The sequence below is a fragment of the Stomoxys calcitrans genome, chromosome 5, assembly GCF_963082655.1.
Source record: "Stomoxys calcitrans chromosome 5, idStoCalc2.1, whole genome shotgun sequence".
NCBI lineage: Eukaryota > Metazoa > Arthropoda > Insecta > Diptera > Muscidae > Stomoxys > Stomoxys calcitrans.
The window spans coordinates 156500969-156509977 of record NC_081556.1 but is presented as its reverse complement, the minus strand read 5'-3'; the positions used below and the strand labels follow the sequence as shown (position 1 = coordinate 156509977).

Genomic DNA, 9009 nt, shown 5'->3' with positions numbered 1-9009 from the left:
ATTCAACACCAATGCATCGATGCTACACCTGCACAGATATGTTGGACGAGGGACAATTTTCACAACAACAGTTTATTGGGCTTTTTTTATATAAAACTCATAAAAAATTAATAATGGTGAAAAAATTCTAATTTAAAACAAAAAAAAAAATTGCAAAAAATGCGCTTTCATATAAAATTTCAAACAAAAAGTAAAAGGTGGACCTTCTGCTCCATATAAAGCCAACGGATGACTCAACCGTCGGAGGGTTAATATCATGGGCGGGACAGAGGTCATATTCTCTTTCTAGGCTTACCTAGAAAATATCTTTGGTCTGTCTGTCCTTTTTTTCGTCATGAGCATGGGCACAAATAAGGCTGTTGTTGAGTTCGGCCCTTTTGCGGATATTGGCTGGGGACAAGGTATTTCAGTCTCCAATTGTTTGGGTTTGCTTTTATTTCCTTTTCATCTGGTTGTTCAAATGATGGGTGTTTACAAAATACAAATCTAGACGTAAATAAATCCCCGGGTCCGGATGGCATATCAAGACTTGTTTTACGCAAGTGTTCTTCGACGCTCGCTCGTCCATTATGCAACCTCTTCAACCTTGCCTACCATGCGGGAGTCTTCCCAGCGCGTTTGAAGATTGCGAATGTTCAGCCAATACCCAAGAAGGGTTAGGCAAACAACAGCTTGCGAATCATCGGCCAATTGCGATATGCTCCGCTTTCTCGAAGGTCATGGAGAGCAGGGTTAATCACCCTCTTGTAAGGCATTCATAGTCTAATGGCCTTCTTAGAGACCAACAGTATGGGTTCAGCAGAAATCGCTCTACGGGTGACCTCATGGCACTTCTGTCGGAACGTTGAAGTCGCTCAATCCACCAGTTTGGTGAGAGTAAGGTTGTGGCTCTGGATATCTCCAAGGCATTTCGTTCGATTTATTTCGAGCTTTCTCAGAGATCGCACTATTCGAGTCGTTAGAGATGGGTTCTAATCCAATGAGCACAAATTGACCGCAGGTATACCCCAGAGCTCTGTTCTTTCTCCTTCTGTTTTTTTAATTTTCATCAACGATCTGTTGGGTCAGACATCGAATCCTATCTACTCATTTGCGGATGACAGTAATCTCTGTCATTCGTACTCATTCGACCATAGACCAAGTCTTAGAGAGATTGAGGACAAGAGGCGGGTTATGTACGATACACTCTGCCAGGATTTGCTGGCCATTTCTGAGTGGGGTCGAATAAATCGAATAGATTTTAATGCACGGAAGACTCAGTGCTGCTTGTTGTCACACAAACAATTCGCTGACCTATGAAGTTGAGCAATCAGAAGCTCTTGATGTCCTGGCCATGAAAATACAAAGTGATGTCCCTTGGGCTAAACATGTGTTCGAAGTGTCGAAAGAAGCAGTCAAGTGTTTAGGCTTCCTTACTTCACTCCGTCTGATCTTCTTAACATTTACACCACTATCATAAGGCCCAAAATGGAGTACAACTCACATGTATGGGCTGGAGCTTCAAAATCATCCTTGGAGCTACTGGACCGTGTACAGAGGAGAGCGATGGTGTTGATTGGGGACAGTGGGGTATGCAACTCTATTGACTCCCTTCATCATCGTCGCAATTTGGGTTGTTTGGCGCTGTTCTATCGGTACTTTCATGGTGTGTGTTCGACTGATATTCGTTTTCTTATTTCTGATGTAAGGATGTATGTCAGGGATACTAGACATCCCAAAATTCACACCCGTTTGTAATTGATTGGCCAGCGGACCGCACAATGCATTATAGAGAGAACTCTTATTTCGCCCGAACCATTCGTGTGTCGAATCGACTTCCGGCTAATGTTTTTCCCACCCACTTTGACATCCAAGGATTTAAGGCAAATGTCAATAAGCATTGCATACTTAAAGAATTTAAGTTTCTTCCAAAAAAAAAATACTTTTACAGAATAAAAGCAAATACTCGCCTTAATTTTGAACTTTTGTGTCAAGTTTTGGATCAGCAAATGGTGTAGCACAAAATATTCCCTACAAACACGGTATATGCGATTATGAGAACTTAAGGCGAGAAAGCCCAAACACTTTCAATGTTTACAAAACACAACAAAGTCCTTTGGGTCTCCTTTCATACATTTTTCAACAAATCACAAACTCTGCAAATATTCATGAACAGCCAGCCCAACATTCAGGGATTAAGCCAAATTTCGTTGCCGATCCCCCATTGGAAGTGAACTATGCATCAGAAACATCTGCTAAACATCGAAGACAAGAGAGAGTCAACGAAGCATGACATTCATGCTGATGATGGGACTAACAAATAAATGCAAAATGGAATCGAATGAATACACAGGATTCGATATGAAATCCAGAGAACAAAGCCCATGCCAATAGTGACAGTGGCCGCAAAGAGGAGGCCATACAAAAATCTCAACACACATGTGTGGCAGGTAACAAGGGGCAATGCGTTCTCTGTTCGAGAGGAGCCACACACAGCACTGATGTTGATGATGATGAAGATGATGAGGGCGCTGGCCAAGGCTGCCCCATGACTGAAATGATGGAAATACCACCAGGGCACTATTGGCGTTATGGTTTTGTTGGCCCTGAGAGCACCACACAAATATCAAATCCAACCAACACTATTGAATATTGCCCTGTCCGTCCGTCCGTCCGTCCGTCTGTCTGTCTGCTCATCCGTCCGGGTATCTGTTTTGTGTCTGTCCACTAGCATGACGGCTGCTTTTTGTTGGCTGGCATTTGGCGCGGCAAACGTCTCTGTGCAAGGCGTTCGTTCATTGGGCATGAATTATGTGGTGTGCCCCCCCCCCCCCCCCCCCCCCCCCCCACACCAACAGTCATCGACAGCAGCCGAGCAGCAACAGATAAACCGGACAAAGAGATAAAACAAAACTAACAGCAGCAACAACAACAGCCACCGAAAGATACACACCCGCAATCTTTGTTTAAATGTCCTCTGACAAAACCAACACTCACACTCGCACACACACACTCTCACACGCATATGCATGCATGCCTGGCCTACACCCGCAATGAGTGCCCAATCTGAGCATCTCAACGGCATCATTTTGTTTTTGGGACAGACAGGCAGACAGACGGACAAAAAAGACCGACAACAACCATGAACGATTTGTTTTGGGCCAACAAAACCAAAGGTAAACACACAGAACTGAAGCACCCACCATCGATGGCCTGTTTGCCTATGGTCACAGAACAACAGGTATCCGTTTGTGCCCATTGCAGTATCAGGCCAGCCCAGCCCAACAGAGCACAGCAACCGCATCCTCATGAACTCTCGCTGCATTGCAGCAGACATCATCAGCATCATGTCATGCAGGTTGTAAGTGAATGTTACACTTGCTAACTGGGCAACGTCCCAAAAGGCGATTCGATTTTTTATGGACTAAATCTTAACTACCACACTTTCGGGTTTACTTTTGGATTTAAAGTTTTTTTTTAGCTCTTAAAGAGGTATTTTATCTTAAAAATGATGTACTTGTAACTTGGATATTAAAAAACTATGTTAGGAAATCTGTTTTGATGAGCTGTCCTATAACAAGGTTGACTCTAAGCGTTGTATTAGGTGCTAAAGGAAAAGTGGAAGGCCGACCGAAGATTACCGACCTGCAGGATTGGTAGAAGCATGACAGCACCGATAGCCGGCGCTTTGTATTATCCTGGTGATTTGTTTTGTTTACTTGTTCTAGGGTGATCGGAGACGAAAACATCCTGTCTTCAGATTTACTCCGCTGGATGGGAGGCTAGCCGAAATACGAAAAAAGCTATGCTCATTGTCCTAAAGCTAGCAACGAATATTTTTACGAGCACTTAACAAGAGCGGATTTACGCTGTTATGTGATTTACATTTCAAAATAAGATCGCAGATCCATTGATCGGAAACTTTTACCGCGCAGGAGAAAGTGATAGATACAACTCGTACTTCATACTAAGTCAATATTCTCCTTCAATGCAGACAATACCATAAATTTCTCCAATAATTGTTCTCTCATAAACTCGAAGTACTCCCTCGCCTGCTTTCACAAGTACCAATGCTTCGCAACCATTTGGAAACTCGGGTAGTCTTCAAGGCTAGTGGAGTTTTGGTCGATCGAGAGGAGGCTTAGTGACTGACCTGCCTTGATCCATTTTTTAAACAATATCGTTCCTCGTTTTTATCAAAAATTGGCGTCAATCGCTTTGCTCACATCGCTGCCAAGGTAGATGAAATTACTGGCATTCTCACAGTCATAGCTTTCAGCTTGCTTTGTTTGGTCGAATGTACTGGGTGTTCCGAGAGTTGATACCATTCACTATGTCATATCTTCATTTACTTGCAGACCCATTCCAATTGACTCTCTTTTGATCTTTTTAAAAAGATGGAGTTACTACTACTGACGTCTGACCGCTATTATCCACATCGCACTGTGTTGTCTCTTGGTGTATTCGTTGGACAAAAATTGTTGGAGTTGACATAGAGCCCTTCAATTTTGCACAGAGGTATAATTGAGTCTAATATAGAAAATAGTGGAGTATGGTCCAAATAGGTTTATAGCCTTATATAGCTACCATATAAACCGATATCCCGATTTAACTTCTTGAGCCTTCAGAGTTCGCAATTATTATCCGATTTGTGTGAAGTTTTCCATGATGACATCTGTTAAGAGTCTCAACATCCACCACAAGTATGGTCCAAGTCGGTCAATTAGCTGACAGAGCTGCCAAATAAACCGATCTCCCGATTTAACATCTTGAGCCTCCAGAGGGTGCAATTATTATTCGATTTGGATGAAATTTTTCACAATGACTTCTGCTAGACACTCAAAAACTGCGCCAAGTTTAAAACGGTACATAACCTCATATAGCTCCCATGTAAACAAATCTTTTGATATGAGTTCTTTAGCCTATAGATGGCGTTTACTTTCACTTACGACTTTATCCCTGAATTGTATTTTCCATTTTACTGACTTCCGACGTTTATGTTTAGTTTTGGTGTACTAAAGGGACTATTGTTTCCGGCCAATATTTTTGTAGAATATTTTGATATGCTAGAATCCCAATTTAAAGGATATTTTAACACTGTTTCCAAACAGAGAACGAAAAATCATTTTTACAAAATAATCCAAAATATTGAGTTGGTGCAAGTTCACAATGACTTCTGCTAGACTCTTAGAAACTTCGCCAAGTCCAAATCAGTATATAAACTGATATAGCTCCCATGTAAACAAATGTCTTGATTTGAGTTTTTTAGCCTATAGATGGCGCTTACCTTAACCTACGACTTTATCCCTGAATTGTGTTTTCCGTTTTACCGATTTCCGACGTTTATGTTTAGTTTTGGTGTATTCAAGGGACTATTGTTTCCGGCGAACATTTTTGTAGAATGTTTTGATATGCTAGAATCCCAATTTAAAGGATATTTTAACACTGTTTCCAAAAAGGGACCGAAAATCATTTTCACAAAATAATCCAAAATATTGAGTTGGTGCAAGTTCACAATGACTTCTGCTAGACTCTCAAATACAGCGCCAAGTTTAAAACGGTATATAATCTGATATAGCTCCCATATAAACCAATCTCTTGATTTGCCTATAGATGGCGTTTACTTTAACTTGTGACTTTATTCCTGAATCGTGTTTAGTTTTGGTGTATTCAAGGGTCTATTGTTTCCCGCGAACATTTTTGTAGAATATTTTGACATGCTAGAATCTTAATTTATAGGATATTTTAACACTGTTTCCAAAAAGGGACCGAAAATCATTTTCACAAAATAATCCAAAATATTGAGTTGGTGAAAAGTGTTCGTACAGCTGTAATTTATTGATTCAGAAGACTTCAATGAAGGAACAGGTGGATAAATTGTGTGTCTCATGGCTTAAATATAAGAGAGAAAGTGGTACAAGACACGCCACAGGGGAACATTCTATCGCCACTCTTATGGGTGACCACCATAAATATCCTATTACGAATGATGACTGAGAAAGGGATTGAACCCGCCTGCTACGCAGACGATATTATAATACTTCTAAGAGGTAAGAATCCGAATCAGCTATGCAGAAGGGCCGAAAGGGTCTTGCATATGCCATATGACTGGGCTAGACCTAGAGGTCTCAATTTTAACCCAGAGAGGACCGAAATCTGCCTGCTAACGAGAAAGACGAAGGTGGGCCAATTTGACGTATCACATTTCCTCAAGAGAACAATTTCGATATCTGACAAGGTTTAAAACTTAGGAGTTATCTTTGCCATGGAACTTAATTGGAAGTGTCACATTCTGGAGGATAATGAGAACGCTCACAGATGTTGGGCACTATGTAGACAGGCCGTAGGCTCGAAATGGGGCTTGAATCCAAGGATAGTCCACTGGCTCTACAGGAGCGTGATAAGAACAATACTTATTTACGCCTCAGTAGTATGGTGGACTGCGATAGAGAAAACGTGCAACATAAGGACCATACCACAGGTTCAGAGAACATGTTGTCTTGGCATAGGCGGAGCGATTAGGACCACATCCACTATGGCACTGGAGACTATTTTAGATATCGGACCCATTGACATACATCGCGGCATAATCGAGGCGACGATAGAAAACCTGGAAGGAAGGGAAGAGGTTTCCAATCGGATACCTGAGATGAACCTTGAAGTCGGGTGCGAAACACTGCTGCCATCGGCACAGTCTTGGATTGACGGAACCCTAAAATTGCCATCTGGAAAATCATGTTACACGGATGGATCAAAGCTAGAGGACTGAGTGGGCCTGGGGCTTTTCATTGAGAACCCAGGGACTGAGATCTGCTTTTGACCGGCTGACCATAATACGATCCTGCAGGCGGAGATCTGCGAGATCACGGAATGCGTGAAGTGGTGTGGTGCTAACGCGAGGACGTCGAGTGTGAACATCTTTACCGACAGTAAACTGGCCATCAGAAGAAGTTTCCGATCGAATACTGCGAAGATACTGAGTCTAGGGGTCTACATTAAGCACCCAGGGACTGAGATCTGCTTTTGACCGGCTGACCATAATACGATCCTGCAGGCGGAGATCCGCGAGATCACGGAATGCGTGAGGTGGTGCACGCGTGAACATCATTATGAACATTAAACTGGCCCTCAGGGCAAGTGCAACCAGGACGGTAAGGTCACGTCTTGCAGTGTAAGAGGGGGATTAACGCCTTCTCTGAGGATGGCACAATCCACATCGAGAGCCGGGTAATAGCGGAATAAAATAGCAGACGATTTGGCAGGAAGGGCCAGAGAATTGCCGTTAATAAACTTGATTAACCCGAAGCCTTTCGTATCGACGCAGTCCGAGTTAAGAGCGTTGGCGACGAATTCGCATGTAACACTGTGGAACAGAGAAAAGTCGGTCGGACGGTGAAAATCGTATGGGGAGACACAGATTGTGAGAAGACGAAGCTATTACTGAAGTGAAGTAAAAAGGAAGTCAGTATAGCTTTCGGTATTACCACCGGACACATCGGTGGGGCAAGTGATAGCATATGAGGAAGATGATAAGACGTTGGAGCTTTTCCTATATCATTGACATACTTTCGCGGCTAAAACGCCGTCGGTACTTAGGTGAGGGACACAATATCAGACAACTTAGGGGAGTGGTATGGAAAACCAGTAAGGATTTTGTAAGTGGCACGGAATTCTTAACTTAAATTTTTTTCGAGGTTACTTTTCAGTTTTTGGAGCACACAACAAGCCGATTAAAGGCTTATGGTGTATGTCCGAAGTGGGATGGGGCGGATTAATATCCGCATCCTATTTTCAAACTAACCTAACCTATTGGGTTGCCCAAAAAGTAATTGCGGATTTTTCATATAGTCGGCGTTGACAAATTTTTTCACAGCTTGTGACTCTGTAATTGCATTCTTTCTTCTGTCAGTTATCAGCTGCTACTTTTAGCTTGCTTTAGAAAAAAAGTGTAAAAAAATTATATTTGATTAAAGTTCATTCTAAGTTTTATTAAAAATGCATTTACTTTCTTTTAAAAAATCCGCAATTACTTTTTGGGCAACCCAATAAATGTTCTCATATTCCAACAATTCTTTGTCTTGAAAAGGTGAGTTTTTACTTATGAATAATTGAAGAAAAACCAGATGAAATTCCTAATAACGTTTTATTTACCACATGGCATAGTTTTGGCAATGAAACATTTTGTTCATCAGAAGTTTTTGCATGATTTTTCATAAAAGATCTTGCAATTTTAAAGCCAACAAAATTTAAAAGTTTTTCGCAAAAGAAGTTTACTTGTCGAAAATTTCGTTTGTAACCAAAGAAGTTTTTTTTTTGCGTGTAGATCGAAATTGGTCCTTATATGAATGTGAATAGTTTTAATTTAATTTGTATTTTAATTTGCTTTTTGTACTTTAATTTGCTATTTTAAAATTATTTTGTCAAAAAAAAATATTTTTCGCAGTCGGTAGGATTCGAACCTACGCTCCCAGAGGGAATCTGATTTCTAGTCAGACGCCTTAACCGCTCGGCCACGACTGCTTCATAGCGATTGCCAGCCAAACCACTATCTTATGATACCCCACATTACCCCACCCAACAGCAAAACACTCTACAATTCATACAACCCACCCAACAAGCACCACGCAAAGTGCGCCACCAACAAATCAATGGCAAACGAAGATGAAAATGCTACGAAATGGGCTAAAAATAGACTCCAAATATAATTTTTTTGCTACATTTTAATGCCGTCGCTTGGCATGTTTTTTTTTTCTTTCAATCAGCTGACAGCGTTCGTTTGCGGATTTGGAGTCCAAACGATAACAACTGAGAGACGAACGGACAGGCGGATCAACGACTGAACAGACAAACAGGCAGGCAGGCAAACATTGGAGCTCATTAATTCTCATTTGCCGTACAACATGTCGTTATTGTTTAGCAACAATATAAAGGCGGCAGCAACAACAACAGCAGCAACAGCACAAAATATTAATAAAAAACAATAAAAACGAAATATATTTCGAGAAACCTGTCCTAACGATAAGATATACG

The 9009-nt window shown here is 41.4% G+C and overlaps 1 non-coding gene across 1 annotated transcript; it reads right to left on the bottom strand.

Annotated features, from left to right (window-relative positions):
- Nucleotides 1-8417: 8417 nt before the first annotated feature.
- Trnas-aga (transfer RNA serine (anticodon AGA)) lies at nt 8418-8499 on the bottom strand. Its single transcript has one exon. It is a non-coding gene; the product is annotated as a tRNA-Ser (tRNA).
- Nucleotides 8500-9009: the final 510 nt, after the last annotated feature.